The following is a 17,500-nucleotide window of genomic DNA, read 5'->3' on the forward strand; positions in this document are numbered from 1 at the left end:
TATGTTTTGAATCCATCTTCTGTTTTAAGAGAAATGTATGTTGAGCAGCAATACGCTTCAACATTGGCGGTATAATAGATTTAAGGGAAATATTAGAAAACAAAATAAACAACCTATCAAGAATGAGAGCAGTAATATAAATACCCTCGTTTTTAAAAAGCAAACAGAACTCGGAGAAAGTGTACACGCAAGCTATGTTGCCATTGAAAAAAGTTAACCAGCAAACTGTACAGACGTAACCCAGATCATCATACACTAATCAAAGGTCTTGTAAGAATTCTTTTAAAATGGTGGTGGTTACGTGTTCCAGATTTTATAAAATCTAGGTTTGAAACAAGTACAAGCATAACATTTTCAAAGTTTTGTACATGAAAACTTATTGATGAATTATGCAAAGATCTTCGACTAAAGAAATGTCTTTTCGGCAGCGAGCTGGCAGGGGCAAAATGCTCGGTGGTATTTCGTCTGCCGTTACGTTCTGAGTTCAAATTCCGCCGAGGTCGACTTTGCCTTTCCTCCTTTCAGGGTCGATAAATTAAGTACCAGTTACGCACAGGGGTCGATGTAATCGACTTGATCCATTTGTCTGTCCTTGTTTGTCCCCTCTGTGTTTAGCTCCTGTAGGTAGTAAAAAAATAGGTATTTCGTCTGTCTTTACGTTCTGAGTTCAAATTACGCCGAGGTCAACTTTGCCTTTCATCCTTTCGGGGGTCGATTAAATAAGTACCAGTTACGCACTGGGATCGACATAATCGACTTAATCCGTTTGTCTGTCTTTGTGTGTGCTCTCTGTGTTTGGCCCCTTGTGGGCAGTAAAGAAATAAGAAATATAATCTTTTCCCCATTTGTAAGACAGGTTCTTGTGTATTCCCTCAAATGTAGTGAAAATGGCGGAAGCACGTTCAACGAAAAATTTCCACGAATTCTTTTTAAAAGTATGTCTCTCTTTATGGTGAGCCAATCTTACGCGGCCGATTTACTCCGAGAAAAAAAATTGCCCTAAACATCTTTAAAGTGTTGAATACTTCTGTCTGGAACAAATTTCTTCTCTATCAACACTTCATCTACCTTTCTGTCAGTCTTGTCTCTCGTTCTCTTGTTTTCATTATTTATTATTTCCTTACTATTTCTCTCACTAATGGTCATACTAAAAGAGGCACACGGACACAAGTATACACCTTCACACATGCAAACACAGTCATATATATATATATATGTGTGTGTGTGTGAATGTGCGTGTGTGTGTGTCTTTATGTGTGTTTATGTGGGTGGGTGTGTTCGTGTGTATTTTAACAATCAGAAGCAACAGCCGAAACCCAACACACTCACATATGTCAAACGATACGCAGCGTAAAGACTGGGAACTGTGCGTGGCAATTATTTAAGTCCCTGGTAGTTCGGCTTACCATTAACCATGTGCCACGTTTACGTGAAATACAAAAGAAACACACATCTGGAAAATATTGTCTTCGGATGACTAATTGCTGTATTGCTGTTTCTTTTGCGCTGTTCATGATTTTGTAACAGAGATCACTCCCATTCCTGCGAATTTCGATTTATTTCTCTATTTATTTTACAATTCTTAGTTTTTGTCGCTGACGTTGATGGTTCGGCAAGTAATGTTTGTAGGTTTCACTACTCTTCTTGCGTTCTATTTCCTATTTTATTTTATTTTATCTTTTAGCTGCATTACAGGCCACAAATGGAATATCTAAAACATTGATTCAAATAACTGTTATTCTTGGGTTAATTGATTTCTCTTGCAGACAAGCATGCCCTACCCTGGGTTGCAATAACTCAAAATGTGTTTTCTCTTATCTCCACCTCTCTCTCTCTCTCTCTCTCTCTCTCTCTATCTATCTATCTATCTATCTATCTATCTATCTATCTATCTATCTATCTATCTCTCCCTTTCTCGTCTCTCGCCCCCACAAACATACACACGCGCATCCATATGCATTCACTTGTCTCTTTCTCAGGTTTCTCTCATTTTACGTCATCACGTTGACACAATGTACGAATTGATACGGTGCGCATACATGCACACTCACACATATATACACACCCACACATATTACATACATATATACAAATATATATATATATATATGCGTGTGAGTGAGTGTGTGTATGTGACTGGACAGATACGAACATATATGTATATTCTTATACTGAATGCAAATTTTGTGTATGTCTGAGTTTGTCCATGTGTGTGTATGTGTGAGTTTGTCCATGTGTGTGTATGTGTGTATGTCTGTCTGTGTGTTTGCGTTGCATATAGCGTCAATGTGATAAGTTCTATTCTGAAATAAGTACGAGAAACCATTTGATCGATTTAAACAATTGAAAGGAGATCCACAACATATTCAAAGTCAAATAAGAGAAAATAAAAAAGACTAATAAATCTATATAAAAACATAGACTGGGGCTCACTATAGTGGAATAGCAAATAATTTGGCTCCACAGCACCCCTGTTCCAGGTCAGACCCCATTGCGTGGCATCTTTGGCAAATGTTATTTTACACAATCCGAGTTTGACAGTATCTTAAGTGTGTTATTGAGTAGAAACTAAAACGAAACCCGACAGATGGATTGTAACTGTATTTGAGTAGGTAAAGCTTTGACACATTCTTATGTCATGCTGATTCTAATGTAAGAATTAGCATCAAGGACAGATACACGTGTCTGAAGAATGCTCAGTGACTTACACATGAATCTGGAGGTAGTAAATCGCTTTGACCGAACAAATGAAACCTTGTGGTATGACAGAGAATCACTACTGGCGCACATATTAACATACACACACTTATAAACAAACATATATATTATTTCATTGATTGATCTATTTGATCTGGAGATTTTGTGTGTACATACATTTATAGACTCATACCAGTATGTGTGTGTGTGTGTGTGTGTGTGTGTGGCAGAGGAAACAGACAGATAAATGAACAGAAAAACCGAAAGATAAACGCGCGCACTAACAGACTCAGTAACAGCAATATGTAGTTGTCTTTTGTACCCAACTTCTAACATATTTTTAATGTTAACCATAAAGAAATTAAAATAATAAATCTTAGAGCGAGTTATAAACAGTAGCTGCCACACATCGTTGGCAAATATGTCACGATGTGTCGCTCTAAGATTTATTATTGCTTGTTTACACTTTTTCGATATCAGTGTCTTTACGATACTGGAAAAATTATATGTATTTGTGAAGGGAATCTACTTCTCATCGACAACTATGATTGTCACACGCCGATGACGAGTCAATACCCAGAAACTCGAGTCCGTGTGTATCATAAGTTGGAGACGGGAAGGATGGCTTCCCTTTGCAAATACTGATAGGGCACAGAAAGTGTGTCTCTAGCCAGCTGGAGGAGGTGTCCTCCTGGGGCTATAAACTACAGTAGCATCCACCCTTAGAGGTTAGCCATATTTAAATGGCAAAAATACGTCAAAAATAAATTATTATCATCATCAATTGGGGTATTTAATTATGATCCGTCATTAAGTTAAGTCTCTACTGTGTTCGACTGTATGTATCTGTTATATCATCAGTGACGATGATGTGTGTGGAGTGTAACAATATATCACAATACCAAATATAACCGTATAACAATAGGTAATGTAACAAGAGTTGGTTCACTTATTATAACCGTTCGCACAGTAATATTACACTACTCCCACGCAAAATAAATAACGAGACTAACGCCCTCACAGTTCGACGTCAACTGTCTATTGGCTCATCTCTTTATAAGACTCGTCCGGTCCACTGACACTGCCTTTCCTCCTTTCGAGGTTGATAGATTAATTACCAGTGAAACACTTAGGTCGGTGTAATCGGCTAGTCCCCACCCCCAGCGCCAAACAGAAAAAACATTCATGCCTTGTGCCTTTAGTATAAAGGATTATTATTATTATTAGTAGTAGTAGTAGTAGTAGTAGTAGTAGTAGTAGTAGTAAGGTGGCGAGCTGGCAGAACCGTGAGCACGCTTGGAAAAATGCTTAGCAGCATTTCGTCCTTCTTTACGTTTTGAGTTCAAATTCCACTAAAGTCGACTTTGTCTTTCATCCATTCGGGGTCGATGTACTCGACTAGACCCTCCCTCCAAATTTCAGGCCTTGTGCCTTTTGAAGAAAAGATTATTATCCTTAATATTATTATTATTATTATTATATTAGTAGTAGTAGTAGTAGTAGTAGTAGTAGTAGTAGTAGTAGTAGTAGTAGGTGGCGAGCTGGCAGAACCGTGAGCACGCTTGGAAAAATGCTTAGCAGCATTTCGTCCTTCTTTACGTTTTGAGTTCAAATTCCACTAAAGTCGACTTTGTCTTTCATCCATTCGGGGTCGATGTACTCGACTAGACCCTCCCTCCAAATTTCAGGCCTTGTGCCTTTTGAAGAAAAGATTATTATCCTTAATATTATTATTATTATTATTATTATTAGTAGTAGTAGTAGTAGTAGTATAGTAGTAGTAGTAGTAGAAGTATTTGAAAGACAGAATCATTAGCATGCCGGTAAAATGCTTGGCGACATTTCGTCCGGTAGAATTTGCCCTTTATCCTTTAGAGCGTCGATAAAGTAAGTACAGTAAAATACTGGGGTCTTTCTCCTAATATTTCTGGTCCAGTGCATATTGTAGAAAGAATTATAAATGCTCTTTTATTCAAAGGCAATTGACTGGCAGATTCATTTGCGCATCAGACATGATTATGTTAATCATTGCAATATTTGTTCCGGCCTTTTGCGTTCCGAGTTCAAAACCCGCATTGGTCAGCTTTGACTTTCATCCTTCCAGTGTCAATAATATGAAGTACAGGGAGCAATTTAATCGACAACTTGTCAAAAGTTTACGCTTTGTAGTGACCATGTTCGAAACATATATTATCATTACCATTGTGTAAGATTTATTTATTTCGTGTCATGTTGCACCATCCCTGATACAACAGTTGCCAAACCTCAATCACTAAGAGATGGCGCACTCTAGAAGATTTTCGAATTCTGTAAAATCTTTATATATATGTCTGACAGCTACTTTTTATTTTCTCATTTACGAATATTTCTTTCTACGTTTCTTTGCTGTTGTCTTTTTGACTTGCTTGTTTTGTTTCTTTGTTTTTTTTCTTTTATCCTTTCTTCCTTAGTTTCGTTCTATCATTCTTTCTCTCTTTCCTCTATACCTTTTCTGTTTTATTTCGTTCTTGGGAGCGCTGTAAGATATAATGTACGCTTACTTTGAAGAGAAAATAAGAGATTGATGTAAAGGAAGAGCATTGTTCTCAATGCGAAATGTCTGATTTATTCAGCAATACAGGATCTTAGTGTGATCACCTGGATGTCCCATAGAGCAGGAAAAGTAATTTTTTTCTTCTTTTTCTTTTTTTACATGGCTTTGCATGGCTTCATGCTGTCATCACTTCACAGACAAAGCAGACAAATGGAAGTTCAGAAAGAGACAGCAAAGGAAAGCGAGCGAGAAAATGATTGAGTGACAAAAGAAGAAATTATAGGTGACGGTGGGGGGATATATTTAAAAAGAATACAAGTTTCATAGAAAGATAGACAAGTGAGAGTATGTATGATAGAAGGAGATAATGAGAAACAAGGAGAGAAAATTGTCGGGGGGGTGAGAGAGAGGAAGATGTGGAGAAATAGTAAGTGGAGTGGAAGTAAATGTTTCATAGGTAAAATTCTATGAAGAAGACACTCCTCTATCTGATTATTGCAAATATTAAGGAAATTACTTTCAGTCAAAATCTTGAGATAGCAGCGCTGTCTTCTCGAACAGGATGGAATTGACACGTAATGTTAGCTATGGTGCTTACCACTCCTAAACTCATACACTAAACCACTTATAACGTATACACAGTTGTATAGACACGGCACATACATAAATAAAACATACTCATGCACAAGCGTATATATATATATACATATATATATATACATATACATACACATATGTATGTACACACATACATATTTGCACACGCAAAGGCATTCAGACGTATGTATGTCCTGCTGTGGCTTAGAATATTATATGCAACTTCATATGCATTGCTCGTTTTCCAGTTTATCAGTTTTTGCATTTGCAATGTCATATCATTGAATTTGGTATTTCAGTATTTCTATAACAGTCTATAATAAGATCTAGAATATGTCTGATATGCTCTTAACATAGTTGGCGGATTCTTCTGCCATGATGCTCTTTTAGCGAAATGGTTAGTAAATTATGTAACTACATGCTAAAGCGCCATGAAAACCAAAAAAAAAAGGAATTTAGCAGAGAGTGATTAAGTTGCATAGGTATATGATATAGCCTAATGCAGTGGACAGTTACTTTTGAAACAAATGATTCGTTTTCTTTTTGCTTTTTTCTCTGCACTATGGCAGAAAAATGTGAGAACTAAATTTAATAAGTTCTGGTTGTTGGAGCAAACTAATTATGGTCAGTATCGAAGAAGAAATGTAATACATAAAAACTTAATGCAAGGATAACTCATGTGGGTTACACACACATTATTCTAACTCGTTATACTCTCCCCTTCAGCCTCATTTTTTTTCTTTTCTTTTCAGTGGTGAGTTGCTTTTTTTTTTTTTTTCTTTACACCATCCCCGAAATCTTGTACTTACGTCTAATACGTGGTCATAGCATCTGGAGCCACCCTTTTCCGCCTCTTCCCTTCTAATTGCGACACTGTTCTAAATTTTTTCTTCTGAAAATTTGGACTACTATTTAACATGGTATTTTTTTTAACAAGGATGCTTGATCTGCAAGAAGTTGTTGCTAAATCTCCCTCGTGTCCCAGGAAATCATCTTGATAACAGAAAACTTTGTATACTTACGTTCCAAGATAGTTAAAAAATGTTGGGATGGTCGAAGCTGGAATGCTTTTGATATTAGATATGCTTAACTATTACTAACTTCAGGCTTAAAAACACTCCTTGATATATTGTACTGAATCTTAACTATATTTCGAGTAAATATGTTTATAAATAAAACCGAATAATGTTTAAGGTGTTAGCTTTATTGTGTCAAGTTGAACATTTATTTCTTTTTGTCTCACTCTCACTAGAAATATGAACCAAATTTCATAAACTCGTGCCATGGCATTTAAAAAAAGACGGGATGGTCACAAGTAGAGCTTAGGGCTAACGAAGGACCTCTACATAGTCGACCTGTTAAAAACAGCAGCTGAACTTCCCTCAAATTATATCCCACCATCTAAAATGTATTTCGGGAAATACCGACTCGAAAAAAAATTGGAATGGCATGTATTTGGTAACAGGCGTGCTCGGTCATGGCTCAATTAAGGCCAAACAACATTTTTTAGAAAGTGGGGATCTATGTTGTTCATTATTACATTTTGACCAAGGTTAGCACATGGAGTCGGAGGTATGGTACAACGTGAACCTCTGAATACTTGGCTAGTTGCCCCCACGCTTGTATTCAATGATCCGTGCGCAATTTTGAAAAATATACCAGGGCTGCTCCCATAATAAACCTCTCTACCAGCATCAATTTTTTGTTTCATTTAAATATTGTTTAACAATGTTTACCTCCCCTCTATACGGGTATAATCATGATTAATTGAAGGCATCACCTCACCTGATACTTGATTACTATCAAGAGTATGGTTTCCCGTATTTAAAATTTCCTTCTTCGACCTCCTTCCTGCTACCATCTACAGAATTTCCAATTCACATTGATTTCACCGATATACGAAACGCTACAAAGGTTATAGGCACAACTATTCTTCTGCTGTCGTTCTCAAAACATGTATTGTAGTCTACCATAATCAATAAAACACAGGACAAAATAAATACGAAGGCATTCCTACATCTAGCTTCATTTTATTGATTCACCTCAGATTGGCCATTATCAAGGAGATTGTTTAATATATATATATATATATATATATATATATATATTCGCAACAGAAGCAGTATTAATACTGATAGTTAATATTTGTCACCACTTAAGCATGGATGTTCTACTAGAACCAACTATACTGCTGGCGTTACTATTTTTGGTATCAAAAGCCAATATAAATTTTCTCTCGTGGTGTCTAACACAGTTTAATTCTAATTGAAAAATACACGTTTAAATGGAGATAACTATCCAGAAGTGAGTTATCCCCATTTAAACATGGATGTTCTGCATCAGTCATTCAGAAAACTAACAGATGCCAACATCTATCATCTTTTACTTGTTTTTAGCTATTAGACTGCAGCCGTGCTGGGGCAGTATCTTGTCTTGAATTTTCTTTTGTCTCATGAGTCGAAACCAGTAGTTTGTTAAAACCTGGTACTTATACTATCGTTCTCTTTTTTTCGTTCTCTTTTTTTCGACAATAATCTATTTAAGGCGGTGCTCCAGCATGGCCGCAGTCAAATGACTGAAAAAATAAAAGAATAAAAGAATATTAAGTACGGTGATATTTGAATCTCCATTTCAATAGACATAATCCCTTACTCCTATCGAATATGATGCTAGCTATCCACATGAGTAGTCCTGGAGGAGCGTTGTTTGGGTGACATTCGCATTTCATGGCTGTCTCTATAATTCTTCTATAATATGCTGTCTATTGTATCACTTTTTTAAAAAAACATCTAAGTTTATTTAAGCAAATTTTGGCTTCTATCTTTAGCAGGCTAATCAACCACGTAGAAGATTATACGTTGACAGTTTAATTTCTTTTTCGTTTATTATTAAATATATACCCACTTCTAAACTTTTTGTTTCGCTTTTCTTCTGAAAATAATATTATAATGAAAATGGTTGTTAAATTTCGGTGTCCACTGTCTATATTCTTGACATATTCTCTGCTAATGCAATATTGTTTCTGGAACATACAATGGATAACATTGCCAAACAATTATATTGCTAACCAAAACATGTTATAGTTTAATGAGTTTTCCTGTTCACGGGATGATGATTTATGAATTATATTTTTTCCATTTTAAATATACATATTTATGTCTGAATCTGCTACGATAATTTGTTTTTTCCCGTTTGTTCAGCGAGCTATTAAACTTTTTATTTGAATGAGTATAGAAACATGGGTAAACAAGTATTCTGTTTGTTTTCGTAGTCTCTTTCTTTACAGTGAGCCATGATAATGTTCTTTCATGTAGAATTCCCATATTGACGAAATACTGTGCGATTATTTTACAAAACAAATGGTAAAACAACAAACTGAAAGCAATTTTCGGCTCGTTAGTGAATTATCGGTGAATTAGTTACAATTCTCACTTTATACACTTTAATCATATTATTAATATTTGTAGTCAAACTAAAAAATTTTTTTTTTAAATTCTAAAAAAAAATTGGTTTACATTTCCTTATCAATCGGTGGTAAAATACTATTCAAGAAATAGTATTAAAATAATATTGTTATATTTCGGGATGGTCATTTTTTCATTGCCAAAGAAACACACGCACTACATATTCGTTCTTCACTTATATATTATCGTTCTTATTTTATCTCATGACCATTGTCTGGAAGTCATGTGGATGAGATAGCTGCTGAACAGGTCATAAATGTGTGACGAACGACTACCAAAGAATGTACATAAGATGTGATAAAAACAATAATAAACGAGTGAAGAACGAATATATAGGGCGTGTGTTTATTCGGCAACAAAAAAATGACCATGCCGAAATATAACAATATCTGTTTCAACATACGATTTCACATCTGGAATCTTGCAAAACAAATTCATAAACGTATTAAAATATTAATTTCTATATTAGGCAGAATTCCATAAAAAGTGGAAAACCTGTATTGTCAACTCGATCGATATTATATATAATTGTATCAATTTTGGATGTATGACCTGTAAAATCAAATTTAGCAGTATTCTAACCTATGATGTAAATATGGCAAAGCATATCTTCCTTCAAACTCCAGTCCCGAGGGTTTTTTTTTACTGTACCTATTGTGACGCAAAACCTTCCCCGCCAAATTGCCCAGTAATCATCCGAACTCATTAAGCTTTCCATTCCCTCATTGATTACACTTGACCGCATGTCCTTCGCCATGTAATCCTGCCATCGGTGCATCACAAATGGTTTAAGACACACACCAATATCTTTTGCTATAGTTCAAGTACTGTAGCACTAGCATTTGGATAGATATGTCCTATACCATCCTTCGTGAAATGTTAAGTATATGGATTCAAGATATATTCCTCAATTGACAAATGATGCGTTTCGTACCCCCAATGGCTTTTCGAGTAATAGCCTTTTCGGAGCCTGAGGAAAGCTTTCTTGTCTTTCAAATTCTTTCACTTTTTCTCGGTAATATAGTAAGTACTAAGGTGAGGATGGACCATCTCTAATAACATAACTCTATCAGGTAGACTTAGTTACCGTTAGATAAAGTTATATCTTCGACCCGTCTGTTGGATATATCTATATGGAAGGGAAGAATACTTGAAACACTTGCTCTATTTCATACATTCCAAAGTCAACCACTCGAGAATATTCGAACTCAGAACGTAAAACACCGAAAGAAATCACCGAGGAACATTTTGTCCGATGTGCTAACGATTCCGTCAGAATGCAGACATTTTAATGTGGAACATTATGGCTTTGTTTTATTGACTAAAGCTTGGTAGAACTAAATATCCTAGACTGTTGTACGATACATCTATTAAAAATAAAAACACTGCATATTCCACAATAAAGACCTGATAGTCAAGAATCTTTACATCCACAAGGCGAGAGGACGATAAAAAAATTTTACAGTGAGAGAGCAATATGAGAAGACAACTATTGATGTTGCCCACTTTCATTCCAATACTCAAGAAGGCCTACTACAAGTCCTTTAATAACTGTGATCATAAAAAGGAAGCAAATCGATCGTGTCCGCAACGATAACATTAAGAAATTGGCTTAATATTCCAACATCTAAAGTAGTGTTTCCCAACCGTTTTTTCCCTATGGACCCCTTTGATTTCTGCTACACTCTACTGGTCCCTGCTAACCAATCACTGTCTAAAACGCCATTTTATATTTTTATATATGATTTTTGCAATTAAATATTAAGTAGGATTTGTATAAAAAAAGTTGTTAAAATACTTCGTGTATTATAGAAGTATAACTAATTTATTGCAGATAAATTTTAACCACAAAAATTTTATATGGGGTCCGCAAAATCCATATGGACTCCGGTTGAGAAACACTTTAGTACAAAAAAGCTGCAAAAATTGGAAGACCGTGGGTTAATTGCAGTGAAGAAAGATGGCCGATACTTCTACAAAACTGGTATTTGATGCATAAATAAAATACGAATTCTAAAAGTGATGCACTTTCAGCCTAAACGTATCAACAGAAGCAACAGCCGTTGTTCATTGGAAAAGGCTTCACACAATATTCATTAAACAGAAGGAATTCCATCCCATTTTCATTTATCCCCAGAATATCAACTGTTTGTCGTTCCCTCCCTGCCCATGACCTGAAGTCCTGTTCTCGAAAAAGATGAAATGTATCAACATCGCCCGTTTCAAGGTGGGGCTACTTGAAAGCATAGTCACGTTCCCTTCTTTCTGATCAAACTACTGGAAAAATAAATAATGATAATTATCAATTATTGTATAATGTTTAGAAAATAACTGGTTACCAGGCATTTAACTATTACGATTTGTGTACATTTTTATATTTTAAGCTACGTTCCTAATTAATGTTATTTGTTTTGATAATGTTATTGCTATTGGTAATTACCGTTCTAGGTTTTTTTGTTTTTGTTATTTCCGTTTTGTTTTTACATCTGTTGTCATGACTACTACTTTTATATGTGTCATTGTAATTTTCTTCCAATGTTATTACGTGGATTACACATAAGTGTTCTCCATGGTGTTACATAGAGAAAAAGAGACATACGCTCACGCATACACAATGACGTGGAAAGGTATGCTCATACATACAAAATGGCAGAGAGAGATATGCCTATACATGCAGTGAGACACACAGACATATTCACATCTACTGAGGCATATACAAATATAAGCCTACACATGCATACACTGATATACACATACACAGAGACATATCGATATATGTTCACACATGCATAGCACATTAAGTGATATGATCAATATACGCAGAGATATAGAGAGATATACTTGAGCACACAGTGACACAGAGTTATATAGACATGCACGGATATATATATATATATATATATATATATATATATATATATATATATATACATATATATATATACCTATACACATATACATACATATATATATATATATATATACATATACATATATATATACCTATACACATATACATACATATATATATATATATATATTTATATTGAAGTATATATATATGCAAACACATACACTCAGTTTCTTCTCCATATACGTACAGAAATACATTTATTGATATACACCCATGCAGAATAACGAGCTATCGATAACCATAACATTAAATAGTCTAAACAAAATATTAAAAAAAAGCAAAAACCATGTTCATATTCCAGCGTGCACTAATTTACACAGACTCGAATTGACAAGTGTTAATAAAATACAAACATACATGCATGCGCACAGATGAAGATATCATCTGGAAAATAAAGAGGAACAAGTAAAAACACGGAAGCATATTAACAAACATATTACTCACATCCACATGTTATGATGCATTGTCATACATCAGAGACACACGCTTTATACACATGTACATATAGATACAAACGTAAATGTGCTAAAAAAAATATGGAATGGAACAATCCATTAATGACTGATAAACGCAGTGCAAGAAAAAATCTTTTAATCAATGTTCAGTGGAAGAGAGAAATATAATACGATGAAAAAAAAAAAAAAATTGTTAAAAGAAATTCAAATGGGTTGTGTGCTTTATCAAATTATTGATCATTATTATTTATTTGAATGTCAAAACGGATCGAAGTATGACGTAGGCAATTAACCGACTGATGGATCTGGCCATGATGATGAAGTATACGCTGTACTTGACTGATGGACTTGCGGAGGCTTCATTATTGCTGCTTTGTGTTTGTTGAACGGCCCAAAGCAAGTTTTGATGGAGTTGCCGCAACCATTGCCACAGGAATCCCATTGAGCCATTGTCTGGATGTCATGAGCAACAAGAGCCCACTATCGGACTACGAGATTAAGAGCAGCACCGACGTCACGAATTTATTTTTTCTATGATTACAGTAATTACAATTTTCATCGAATTATTAAAGCAGCTTCTGATATTGAAAAATCTTCAATCATTGTGACAATCGCCAAGGAATCAACATTAACCATCAATATGATTTTTATCACCGTCTTCGTCAATGTCGCTGTTGGGAGTAATTTTTACGCTTATTTCCAAAGACGTATGTATAAGCTACGAGTTCGCGATGTAAAACGTCAAAAACAATGCTTCTACAGGACAACAGAATTTCCTTGCTTACTTTCAATGTATTTACTGACTGTTTGTCACTATTATTAGTGTGGCAGAGATGCTAGGAGGCGGGAATAAATGCCTTGCCGTATTTAGTTTCGTCCTTTTACATCTCGCTTTTACATTCTATTTTTGCAGTATTGATGAAATAAGTGTATATTGAATTATGAGATCGATTTAGTTAACTATATCCCTCTTTCTCTCTCTCTCTTCTGTAAATAATATATATGTGTATATGTGTATGTATGTATGTATATATATATATATATATATATATATATATATATATATATATATATATAAATGTATATATGTATCTATATATATTATATATATGGATATATTTACGTATATATATATGTATGTATAGCTATATGTATATATGTATATTTTTATATATATATACATATTTATTTATATTTTTATACATATATGTATACATTTATATATATATATATATTATATATATTACATATATATGTATTTATGTAAACATATATATATATATATTTATATACGGCAAAGAAAAAATGTAGATGATGCAAAACGACATACATTAGCCGGTAGATATTCCAGTGTGTCTATTTATATATATATATATTATATATATATATACATATATATATATATACATATATTTATACATATATATGTATATATATATATATATACATATATATATATATACATACATACATATATATATATATATATATACATATATATATATATACATATATATATACATATATATATAATATATATATATATATTATATATATTACATATATATGTATATATATATATATATATATATATATATATAATATATATATATATATATATATATATATTTAAAAAATAGGAAAATTTTACAAGTATAAGCAGTGTTATGAGCATTTATAGAACACGTATCCTATGTAAATTCATCAAAGATGGAGAAGATGTTAAAAGATTTTATAAAATTTTACTCCATGCATACGATCGTTTAGAATGGCAACATCAACATATAAGAAACATGGAAAAAATTAAATTAATTATGATTATAATTAAATTAATTACATATTACCATTCTCCTCATTGCAAAAGAAGACTACATCAAAAAGAAAATGTCAGAAGAATATTATATTGTTATAGAAAATAATATGGAATCAGTGTCACATAATGCATTCGGATATTCATTAATACGATTATGAAAGATGAAATATAAGAACATTTATCCTTATTATAACACCTTATACTTGTAACATTTTCACATTTTTATAAAAAAAGAAAATACTCACAATTGTAAGCTAACAATCTAATATGAAGAATCTTTATTAGAAATCTAACCTCGGATCCTCCTCTCAAAGTAAAAGAATGAAACTGAACTCAACTTATATATATATATATATATATATTATATATATATATTATATATATATATTAATTATTTATTTAGGTGTGTTTGTGTGCGTATGTATCTATTATCATTCTGACTAATCAAAATTTTTCACTGTCATCATCATTATCGTCTTCAAAATCCTTTACGTTTACTCTCTTCTAGCATCATCAATCTGCTTCATCAACATTCTCATGCTCATCACTCCTACGCTATTGTAATCAAATGCAACACATTACCCAATTCCATTTTGATACTAATTTTAGTGTGATTCAGAAAAACACATCAGTATTACATTTGTGAAAAGGAATTGGATCCAGATTTAGTTGTGGAAATACTATTGAAATACCATCGCTAAATTTGCATAAACGAGATTAAGTTTCATTTCCAAATAAAATATCTTAAGTCCTGAACGGATGCTAATTTTCTATATACTTTTAAATCTTGCACTGAAAATAGCACATGTACCTGAAATGGTACACTCCTAATAACTACTCACTTTATTTGCAACTCCTACGACCATAAAACGAATAACAACTGAATAGAAGAATGTATTAAACAGAGAAAAATCAATGCTTACGGAAGCTACTCACGGACAATCATTTTCTTTCATTTTTTTCCGTTATTCATTTATTTAATTTTTTTTTGTAATAGCGCTGTGGTATCGCCGATAATTGATTTATTTTATTTATTTATTTATTTCTGTTTTCTGGATCACTTTTCGAGCAATGCGTTTTGATTACTTTCCTTAGTTAACCTTTGTAACGAAAAATAGGCATTTTATCTTTCGGAATACGGAGAACACATTAGTAATGATAGTGTTCTGTTGTTTTCACTTACATATAAAAACATTATGTGATGAAGTATATTTGTAATTATTCATGAAATGTCTTAGTTCCTGTTGCTAAGGGCGAAGAGAGATCCCTACTCAGCACGGTCGCAAGTCTTATCATGAGCTCCATCTCTGGCCACTTACTTTGAGGAGAGGAATGTGAATGCTTATGAGGATGATGGTGATTATGATGATGATAGAAATTATCACTGTGTATTCTTATTTTAGAACAGGACACAATTTCTACAAAAGAGAATGTAGACGGAACCGAATAAGTGATCAGATAGGTATCTGTCTAGCCGCCCCCTAGATTATAGGTGTATGGCAAATTTGACGTTTTATTGTTTCGCTCGCAAAACAGTTTTTCCCCCCATAAACATAATTGTATATTTGTGTCTATTACAGGACAAAATAACGAAAAAGTTTGAAAATTCGATACTCTTACTTAGAAATAATCCTTCCTGTTTCTTCTACAACGTGAGCATAAAAAAAAACATTAGAAAAACATTAGAAAAACTGCAAACCAGTTACAATAATTTAACTCTCTTTTGTCTGTAAAAGTTCTTTCGGGAAAAAGGGCACTAATATTGATTCAGTAAATCGTCTATGTTGGAAAATATTTCAGTATCATGTCACTTCCTGGAAAACCGCGCTATTTTTCTTTCAAGAGAAACTTTTTTTTTTATATATAAGACCATAATTTGTAGTTTTAGGTCATATATATATATATATTAATTACTGAAATTTATTAAACAAATTTTAGAAGTAGTTCATTTTCAAACTTTTACTGCATAGGGTATAACAGACACACACATTTGAATATATCCCCAATAATTTTGAAAATAATTTGAATTGAAAAGTAAGTATATGTGTTGGAGGAGAATGTAATTTCAGAATGGTTAACGATAACTTGAAGCAAACTGTTTTTGCAATATTCACTAAATGAGAAAAAATGCAGTGGAAGCTGGAGGGAGTTGAACTCAGAGCAGTGAGGCACCGAACTAGACACTGTAAATCTTCTAGTCGAGCACTCTACTGTCTGCGGCAAGCCCAACAACGACAACATGGATAAATTCCAATCAAATATAATCGTCGACAAATGATTCAACAAATGTTCAAAATTACAAAAGTATTTAAGTGTAAAATAAGCTCTCTTTTTGCAATAAAATTACTCTGTTTCTCACCTTCATAATATTTACAGGTTACAGGTGTCAATCAGCATGACCCTGCACCTGATCTATATGTGAAGTACTCACAGACATTTAGTTACATATGCATATTTACAAGCATAAATACACACATCAACAAACTATTCTGTATACGTGTATGTCTGTGTGAATTAGTACTTGGGTGCTAATATACACGCATTGACGCTACTATATATTTCGTTTAGCTACTCTTTTACGAATACAACCTCTCAAAGACGATTGCACACTTTTTCTTTTGACCATATTCTCTCTCTTTCATTCACTCCCCCCATTAAACGAACCACCCTCTCTTTTTCTTCGTCATTGTGTGTGCATGTATGTGTGAGTATAATGTATTTATATATGAATTATACGTATTTATACAAACATTGTCTCTATTATGTATATAGTTTATTTATTTTATATATAAATAGGTATTGCACACACAGACACACACACACATATATATATATATATATATATATATATATATATATTATGCATTTCCTATTAAATATATGTATATATGTGTATGTATGTATGTATATATATATATATACATGTATATATATATGTACATGTATATATATATGTACATGTATATATATATGTCTGTATATATATATATATATATATATTATATATATATATATACATGCATATAT

The 17,500-nt window shown here is 33.1% G+C and overlaps 1 protein-coding gene across 2 annotated transcripts in view; it reads left to right on the plus strand.

Moving 5' to 3' along the window:
- LOC115209330 (inactive histone-lysine N-methyltransferase 2E-like) overlaps positions 1-17,500 on the plus strand; it is a 519,705-nt gene that overhangs the window by 387,739 nt on the left and 114,466 nt on the right. The window lies entirely within an intron of this gene.

The sequence above is a fragment of the Octopus sinensis genome, linkage group LG3 (genome assembly GCF_006345805.1).
Source record: "Octopus sinensis linkage group LG3, ASM634580v1, whole genome shotgun sequence".
Taxonomy (NCBI): Eukaryota; Metazoa; Mollusca; class Cephalopoda; order Octopoda; family Octopodidae; genus Octopus; species Octopus sinensis.